We start from the raw sequence: 9967 nt of genomic DNA on the forward strand, positions 1-9967 counted from the left end.
GAGGAGGAAACTGACGTCATTCCAAACGGTCGAAATGTCGGAATACCCAGTAACAGCGAATAACAGTCGAAGGTCCTGTATTGTACACATTTCCACCGTTTAATTCTAGCTCCTGATATAACAAGATGTTTGTGTCATTTTAAGTTCCAAAACTATCTCTATATAGCTTTACATGTGAATTTGCAGTGTTACAGCCCATCTCCTCCAGTCTGGGCCAGTGGTGCCCAAACGTCTCCTCAGGGACCCAGCTGGACACAGGTATGGGGTAGGCTCCATCTCAAGCACACCTAGTACTGATTGTCAAGGGTTCAAAGCAGTGGAGGCTGGTGACTTCCAGAATTGAGGAGGCCATTTTTTTCCGCTTGCTCACTTCACTCGCGATGGAATGTTCCCTGTTCTCTTATCTGTCTTTGTGCTGGCCAAAGGCATACTATTTGGAGTGTAAGCTACAGTCAGAAAGTTCTGGCTGATGAAATTCATTGTGCAGAGCTTAGCCTTGTGCCTTCCTGAAGAAATGACATTGCTGTAAGTCTATGAGCCTGCCTGATAATTAAGCTGAGAAATGACATTTGGATGTAATATAAATGCCAAGTGAACATGTGTAAAAGGCAGGAATTTTAATTATGTAGTTAAAAACAATTTTGTTTAGCTTACATTTTTCATTCTTCTACAGCTTCAACATGTAATCACCAATTTAATCAAGTTTAGCATATAAAAAAGATAAGATAACACTTTATCATATGTAGTTTTATTCAATATATTTAATATAAAATATGTAAAAATATGGTTCCAGTTGGCTTTATCTAACGTTAACGTTATCCACTAGAGGGCAGCACTCTATTCGTATTTAGAGTGAATTTCCTCACAGAGCAACAATTCGGTAATTTGATATGGAAGATTATTAAATTGACTTGTAATAAAACGAAATGGACTACATTAAAAATAAAACTGTTCAATAAATCCCAAATGGTGTCTAACATGACCTATTGAATTCATTCTCACTCCCTAGTATCTGGAATCTGCATATCTCCAGCCCAAGATCTCAAATTGCGCTAGAATCTTGCCGACTTCCGAGGTAGTTTTAAGCAAAAGTGTTTGGCCAAATGAGCTATAAACTCCAGGGTTCTCTAAATTTCCTGAAAAGCACAAGTTGATAGGACACTCGTAGCCACTATGGCGTTTGTTTGTTTGACTGAAGTGTCTAGCGAATTCTCAAAATGGCTTCTGTGTTGAATAGGAAAGGAAAGGATAGTTGATTCCAAATGAACCAGTAGCATGTGATTGGACGAACAAAATGTCAATCTTTCAGCCCTGGACACAATGCATGGTGAGGCCAGGCCTCCGTTGCCCACCCATTTTCAGTGATCTGGCCAATCACATATTGGCATGAAAAAAAATGCATTACATTGACTTCTATGAGAATCTCATTTCCAAGGGGAGGCCTGGCCTCCCTTAATACAAACTGATAGGGAAATCTGGCCTGTTGCTTTACAATTGCAATATTGGGTTTTAGCCATGGGAAAATTTAGATTTATGAACAAAACTAAAATAATATGAATATAAAAAATAAAAAATATGTTTTTTGTTAAAATAAATAAATAAAATAAATATATTTATTGTTTTTTTTAAATCTCTCTCTTCTCTCAAATTATTGGGGAGGCCAGGCCTCCTCCACCTCTATGGAGGAGCCTCCACTGGTTCAAAGTGTGTGTGCATGTGTGCGCTCCATCTCAAGCACACCTAGTACTGATAGTCAAGGGTTCAAAGTGTGTGTGTGTGTGTGTGTGTGTGTGTGTGCGTGCGTGCGCGCGTGCGTGCGTGCGTGCGTGCGTGCGCTCGCGCGCGCGTGTGCGCTCCATCTCAAGCACACCTAGTTCTGATAATCAAGGGTTCAAAGTGTGTGTGTGTGTGTGTGTGCATGTGTGTGAGTGTGTGTGTGTGCATGTGCATGCTCCATCTCAAGCACAACTGGTACTGATAATCACAGGTTCAAGGTCTGTGTGTGTGTGAGTGTGTGTCTATCTGTGTGCGTGTCTGTGCGTGTGTGTGTGTGTGTGCGTGCGTGCGTGCGTGCGTGCGTGCGTGCGTGCGTGCGTGCGTGTGCAGGTGTGTCTCTGCGTGTGTGTGTTAGGTGGAACACAGAACACACCCCTGACATGGCTGGATGGGGAGCCTGAGGAGCGTTGTGAGAGATAGAGAGCACAGAACCTACTGCTGCGGGAGGCCTGGTCCTGAGAACCCACAGGGCCTGTGCTTATAACACGGTGCAATAACAGGGCTCAAAAAATACAACAAACATATCCATCCATAAATAACCATAATAAGAGCGTTTGTCTTTGGTTGTTGTTCAGATAAATGAAATAAAGCAAACGGGCAGATAAAATGACCACAGTGTACTTTATTAAATTAATTTGGTACCTTGTGTTGCAATAAAATGAAATAAAAATTTACAAAACTCCCAATATATACAAAATTGTAAGATTCTGTAGTTTCACGCATAATATTTACAATAAAATCAAGTACCCAATTAAGTGTTTTTTAAGCACTTCAAACTTCTGTCACACAGTGCAACTCACTCAAAAGACCAAAAAATAAACATGATTTTTTTTTTTTTTTTGCTAATTATTTTTTAAATCTTTTTATACATCACATACACCACACTAGATTATTCAGCACTATAGCCTGTTTAGCTGCCATCTTCTGGCACTGACCTCTATTCAAAAACACATCCATTTCCCCCACAATCAGGACTCAACGCAGGAATGTTGTTTAAACGTGGTCATTTGCATACATTTATGTACAGTTAAAGTATCTTTTTTTTCCCCCCTCTCCTTCTCGTCATAAACTTTCATTGGAGATGAAATCAGTGAGCGCGTTTGTACAGTGTGTATGTTGGCGTTGAGTGGCTTCGGACGTTTTTCGTGTTTATGGTGCCGTCTTTTTCTCGGGTGTTCGTTGGTGGTTGGATAGTTGGTTGTGGTCCGGACTTAACTTTGCTAGTTTAGAATTCAAACAAATAATGTGATAAATTAGGGGCATGTGAAATGAGCTTTGATTCGGCCCTCATAAGAATCCATAAGATTTCACCCTACCCTGACCAGACCAGATCCGCCGCTCACTGTTAGCGTGATTACGAAGCGACGCAGTTCTGTCAATCTGTACGGTTACGTCTGTAACTGCTCGTGACTAACGGAAAGAAGACTATGTCTGTTAAGGTCAGTTTGTGGCAATAATCTCCAATTTGCTGGGAACAACAAAACCACACACCGTGCACTGACGCATAATGAAGGGTAGCCTGCTTCCTCTTACACACACACAAAGAAAATGATTCCTTACGAGGCAGAAAAAAAAGAGGACAAGAGCTTTGTTTTTTTAAGGCAGAAATGAAATGTAACATGAAGCAGTTTATAACGTGAACACACGGCCAGCCTGTTCCCCGTCCCCTCCCAGAGTAAGAATCCATTTTGATGTCAATTACAGCTTTCCTATTCTTGCTCCGTGTCGTGCTGCAGTTAGCGGGTAAATCGAGGCGAAGCTCCCCCCGCAATCGCAGCGGTCTGCCGTTAGCGCTCCATGCTAACGAGGCGCCATCTCGCCAGGAACGCGCAGAGCATGTCTGCAAACAGCGAGCAGAAAATAGACAATACCTGTGCGATCTGCAAAGAGGGGTTAAGTTCAGCACGTCAAGCAGAGGTAGTCGGATGTACATTTAAAAAAACTTTTAATTAATTTTAAAAAAGCGAAATGAGATGACCGAGGCTAATTCTGTACAGCAGGGATCGTCAACGGCTGGGAGTCGGGTGTGAAGACAGTCTGGCCAATCACCAGCACTAATTGTTCAGCTAATTACCCAGGAGAAAAGAAAACCAGCGTGGATTTGCATTTGAGGGTCAGGTTTTATGATACCTGCTGTCCTCAAACTCAAACTAGGTTTTGGTCAGCAGGCTGACCAGCTCATACCCAGCTAGACCAGTTTATGACCAGCTCATACCCAGCTAGACCAGTTTATGACCAGCTCATACCCAGCTAGACCAGCTTATGACCAGCTCATACCCAGCTAGACCAGTTTATGACCAGCTCATACCCAGCTAGACCAGCTTATGACCAGCTCATACCCAGCTAGACCAGTTTATGACCAGCTCATACCCAGCTAGACCAGTTTATGACCAGCTCATACCCAGCTTGACCAGTTCATGACCAGCTCAATTTTCAAGCTGGTCAAGCTGGCATAGCTGGATTTTGTAGCAGGGATGCTTGTCTGTTCTCTCATGAGGCTGCTGCTGCTGACGATGATGATGATGGTAATGATGATGATGATGATGATGATGATGAATATGACCAACTTTCCCAACTGAAAAAAGCTAAGTTAAGCATTAAAATGGGGAAGCCTGTAGCCTATTGGATAAGGTGGTTCAAGCATCGGTGTAGCCACAATAAGATCCACACAGCTGTTGGGCCCTTGTGAACTTAACCCCAAATTGCTCCAGGTGGGATTGTGTATATGTATGTGTGTAAGTGTGAATGTGTGAGTATGTTTGTGTGAGTGTGTCTATGCATGTGTGTGTGTGTGTGTGTATATGTATTTGTATGTGTGTGTGTATGTGTGTATATGTGTGTATGTGTGTGTGTGTGTGAGTGTGTGTGTGCGTGTATGTGTGTGTGTATGTGTGTATATGTGTGTATGTGTGTGTGTGTGTGAGAGTGTGTGTGTGTATGTGTATGTGTGTGCGTGTATGTGTGTGTGTATATGTGTGTATGTGTGTGTGTATGTGTGTGTGTGTGTGTGTGATGTCTCCACGGTGAGCTAGCTTATACAGACCGTTGGGAGACTGACAGGTTTACAGCTTCCTGGTCCCAGGCTCTGTGGTGTGTTCAGGGGCCTGTGAGTGGGAGGAAATGCCAGTGAGGGGATCTGGAAAGGTCATGGGGTCGTAGGTCACAGGGGGGGTCACAGGGTTGATGGGGTCACAAGGTTGAGCAGTGTTTTGGGTCTGGCTAATTAACATCTGCTGGTTTAGATTTAGGACATTTGGGGGGTTGGGGGGGTGGGTTAATGTTCTGAGGTATGATGTGAACCGTGTTAACCCCACAGTGATGGGACTAGGCCCTTAACGCTGCATTGCTCCAGGGGGGGATTGTTGATCACTTAGTCTAATCAACTGTAAGTTGCGTAGGATAAAAGTGTCAGCTAAATAAGAAACACAGGAGAGCTCTGGAGGCAGCGTCCTCTATCTGTGCTTCAGGCGAACAGGAGCCGATGTTTGACTCAAATCGCATTAAAGGCCCACAAGTATATTCTTATTCCTGTTTTTAATCTTTTCATATCATCCTGGAACGTCCCTGTTGTGTTCCATACTGATTCAAGTAAAACAATTGCAATTTTGGTCGAAGTTGTATGTATATTTTAGACCCTAGCTGCTATTTCTCAGACGATTTCCCACGTGACATGATGTGAGTTTTGGCTTAATTATCGGGATGACGTTGCTAAATGTTAACACAGCTGACCACAGGAAGCGGAGGTGGGGGGGGGGAGTTGGGCTCTGGGGTGGGGGTTAGGGACCTTTTAAAAAAGCCTTTGTCACTGCTCTTTGAGAGAGCTGTATGTGTGTTTTAGCCACTGAAACCAGGAAGAGAAGGCTGCTGTGTGTGTGAGCGAGGCAGCAGCAGGGCTTCCCTCTACGGGGTAATAAAAATGAATGTGGTCGTCTCATATTGATTAGCTTCACTTCATAACCGACTGGCCTCACTTTGCTGCTTTAATGGAAGTGATTTCCATCAAAGAGAGCACCCCCCTTTTTCTGCCAAACACGGCCAATACGGCCATTCACAAATCCTGCACCAATCATAGAGCCACGATGCGGCCATTCACAAATCCTGCACCAATCACAGAGCCACAATGCGGCCATTCGCAAATCCTGCACCAATCACAGAGCCACAATACGGCCATTCGCAAATCCTGCACCAATCACAGAGCCACAATACGGCCATTCGCTAATCCTGCACCGATCACAGAGCACGACCTATCACCCATCGCCTCATTCGCCGGCCATCGCAGAGAACAGCCAATGACATCGCCTTGTCTGGCTCCAGTAAACGGTCCGGCCAATCACACAGCCTGATTCTGCTTCACTCTCACAGCACAGCCACTGTTCTCCAGCCTCGTTTAAAAACGAAACACAAACTGCCAAAACTATAATTAGCCAGGTGAAACCAGCAAACAGTGAGAGTTGTGACCCTGAATGCGGACTGTATTTGTAGGGTAAAGGGCCTTGGTCTTTTGTCAATAAATCAAGATGTGTGCTTTCAGAAAGTTTACAAAAGAAGTGGTGAGTTAATTTTGCTTTTTAAATCTTCATTTTTTGTGCTTCAATTTAATCAATATGACAAAAGTCGATTATTTTTTAAAAAACCTATTTGCATGGATACAGATTAAACTGCAACACTTAACTTTATTGTCACGGTGTGCTGTTACTACACATCTTCATGGTACGTGAGTCAAAGGACTCGTGAGGAATTCTACTAAGCGACAGCAGCTTCATCTCCTTTCAACTAAAGGGGGAAATTAAATCCAATACAAAATACCTGAATGTAGCTACCTAGCACAAGTCATGCACTGCACTTATTTTATATTAAAGCAAGCTGTGTGAAAGAGAGGCGAGACTGGGCAGATTTTCAGTGAGCGCACAAGTGGCAGTGGTGGAATTTAACTGTGAAAGGGGGGCGAATAGTGCTCGGTTTAAACTTGTGTTTTGTGCTTCGGGCTCGTTAAACCAGAGGAGGAGGAAATGGACAGCTAGGAAATCCAAATCGACACAGAAATGTGTGTTTGCGTGTTGTATGAAACGCTGGTTGCTCATCTGTCTCAGCCGCAATGCAATCCCCATCACTTTGATTGTACTCCATACATACATTTAATTGGCGGCCATTTTGTTTGGTTTTTTGTAACCATAGTAAATTGCGTAGTTGTCAACTCTGATAGAGCATGTCTTCCTCCCGTGTGGATTCAGTCTAAGGTCCAGAAGCTCGATCATCTCTCAGGCTACGGTTTGTGAGACTGGTTTCCTGACCGGGCGGTTGGACAAATCTGATCGGCTTCGACCAGGGCCGCCCAACCCTGTTCAATCTACCATCCTGTATGTTTTCACTCCAACCCTAACAAAGCCCACCTCATTCAACAGCTAGAGCAGCTGCCCAAACCTGGAACAGGAGACCCATTCCTGTTATCCATTTCTTGTTTTTGTTTTCGCCAAATACCCCGTGTCCGATTGGCTAATTAGTGGTAAGCACCAGTGCTGGCCCACCCACAGGTTAGACCACAGTTCACTGTTTCATACAGGGAGACTTCTGCTGCCATTCTCCAGCTTATCAATAAAATACATTAAATGTATGTCAGATGGTGTAACTGATGGGCTAATTAAGTCATTAAGAGCATACGTTAGCATCCTGCAGTCCTGAAATGGACACTGCCATCCAGGAACAGGCTCATCAGCTATATAAGCCACTTTTGATTGGCCAGATACGGGGCTCTTCTGATTGGGCAGATACAGGGCTCGTCTGATTGGGCAGATACAGGGCTCTTCTGATTGGGCAGATACAGGGCTCTTCTGATTGGCCAGATATGGGGCTCTTCTGATTGGGCAGATATAGGGCTCTTCTGATTGGGCAGATACGGGGCTCTTCTGATTGGGCAGATATGGGGCTCTTCTGATTGGGCAGATACGGGGCTCTTCTGATTGGGCAGATACAGGGCTCTTCTGATTGGCCATATATAGGGCTCGTCTGATTGGGCAGATACGGGGCTCTTCCCAATCGCTTGTTTTTCCAACTCCTCTCGTCTTGTTCTCTGCCTGACCTGGAAATCGCCCGGGGTCCAGCATCTTTAAGGAAATTCCAGCCTGTTAAACGCTCTTTCTAAGACAGTGGTAACCCATCCTGTAGGGTTTCACTTCAACTGTAATCTGGCACACCTGACTCCACTAATTAGCAGCTCAACCGGATCTCTCTGGCTGTTGAATGAGGTGTGCTTTGCTGTTTGTTGGAGTGAAGACCTACAGGACACTGTAGATCTCCAGGAACGGGGCTGGTTACCACTGTTCTGAGCGACAGAAGCTGAAGTTAGTCGGCTCCCGAAGTTTTCTTGAGCAAGAAGGGCGTGAGCGCATCCATTTTTTGCGGAAGCGTTTTCTCGGAATCCGTCGGGATGCGCGCGGAACGATGTGGATCTAACGTTTGAGGAGCAAGGACGTTCCGTAATTCACGACTTTTTGATTTCCGTCTTCACCTCCTTTTCTGGCTTCCTTATTTTCCACTTTCAGGAAGCGGACAACAAGCGACTGGAAAGAGCCCTCTGTCTCTGTGTGTTGCCATGGTGATATTAACGTTGTTTTTTTCCCCCCCTTGTCTGAATGACAGCTGAGACACAGATCACGAAATGAAAAAACGCACTAGCCTATGAACCCGTGTTCACACACTTGCACAAAACACGTGTACATCATCATCATCATCATCATCATCATCATCAACAAAGTGTCCAAGAAGGAACGTTGCCTCTTCCTACCCCTCTCGGCTGGGACGGAGACCTGCCATCGCCTGGGCCTGGCGAAGCGGCTTCACCGACCCCACCCTCCACTTCCCGTTGCCGGTGAGCTTTCTGATTGGCTTTGTGCTGTCCTCTTCCTGTTTCCTGTGCCAATCAGATCTCCAGAGGCGGCCCATCAGACTGCAGCACCACAGACATTCCATAGCCTCTTATCGAAGGTGCCGCGAGGACTGACTTGCCTCTGACTGGCTTTTCCAGTTGAAATATTGTAATGAGGTCCACTCCCAGCCCTGCCCCCCAACCCCGTCCGGTAATAAACAGTCGTATGGCACCTTCCCAAGCACAGCGACCACCTGTCTTCGTCTGTATATTTTTGTATATACAATTTATACTTTACATATTTTTAAATTCAAGTAAGTAACAATTGACCGCTGTATTTGTTCTGTGCTTAGCAGCGACCTATGTTATAAGAACTTTGTGGGTCCGTGATTGGACCTTTTGGCACAAGGAGAACTCGTCTGATTGGGGGGGGGGGGGGGGGGGGTCACACAGCAAGGACAGAATTCCGTGGCCTTTGTGACATCATAAGGCGTGGCCTTCACCTATTGGTTCCTCTTTTGGGAAGCAGGATTGCAGTATGTTCCCATCTGCTGGTTGTTTTGTTGTAAGTAACACACTTCTGGGGATTTTAGGAGCGTGTGTATGTGTGTATGTGTGTGCATACATGCATGTGTGTGTGTGTGTCTGTGCGTGTGTTTGTGGGTATGTGCTTGTGTGTGTGTGTGTTTGTGTGTCTTTGTCTGTGTGTGCGTGCATGTGTGTGTGTTTGTCTGTGCGTGCGTTTGTGTGTATGTGCTTGTGTGTGTGTGTGCGTGTGTTTGTGTGTGTGTGTGTGTGTGTCTGTGTCTGTGTGATCTTGTATGTATGACTGATATAATGTAAACAGGGCTTCAGTATTGGCAGGTTTCCTTGGGTGTCTGTGTGTCAGACATCAGTAAAAAAAATAAAACGGAAAAAAAAATCAAATGGCTTTAAAAACGTTGATCAATCAATAAAACCTTACTTCTTCTTCTTTGTTTTCAAGCCTGTGACAGAATCACCATCAGGTTGAAACTATGTACACTGGGGAGGGTGCTGGTTTATTGCCTTGTCCTTGTCTGCTGTGGGAAACCCTCTCTCTCTCTCTCTCTCTCTCCCTCTCTCTCGCCCCTCCCTCTCTCTCTCCCTCTCTCTCCCTCCCCCCCTCTCTCTCTCTCCCCCTCTCTCTCTCCCTCTCACTCTCTCACTGTCCCTCTCTCTCCCTCCCTCTCACTCTCCCTCTCCCTCTCTCTCCCTCCCTCTCTCTCTCCCTCTCCCTCCCTCTCTCTCCCTATGTCTCTCACTCCCTCTCTCTCACTCCCTCTCCCTGTCCCTCTTTCTACCCCCTCT

Source organism: Conger conger, chromosome 9 (assembly GCF_963514075.1).
Source record: "Conger conger chromosome 9, fConCon1.1, whole genome shotgun sequence".
NCBI classification, from domain to species: Eukaryota; Metazoa; Chordata; class Actinopteri; order Anguilliformes; family Congridae; genus Conger; species Conger conger.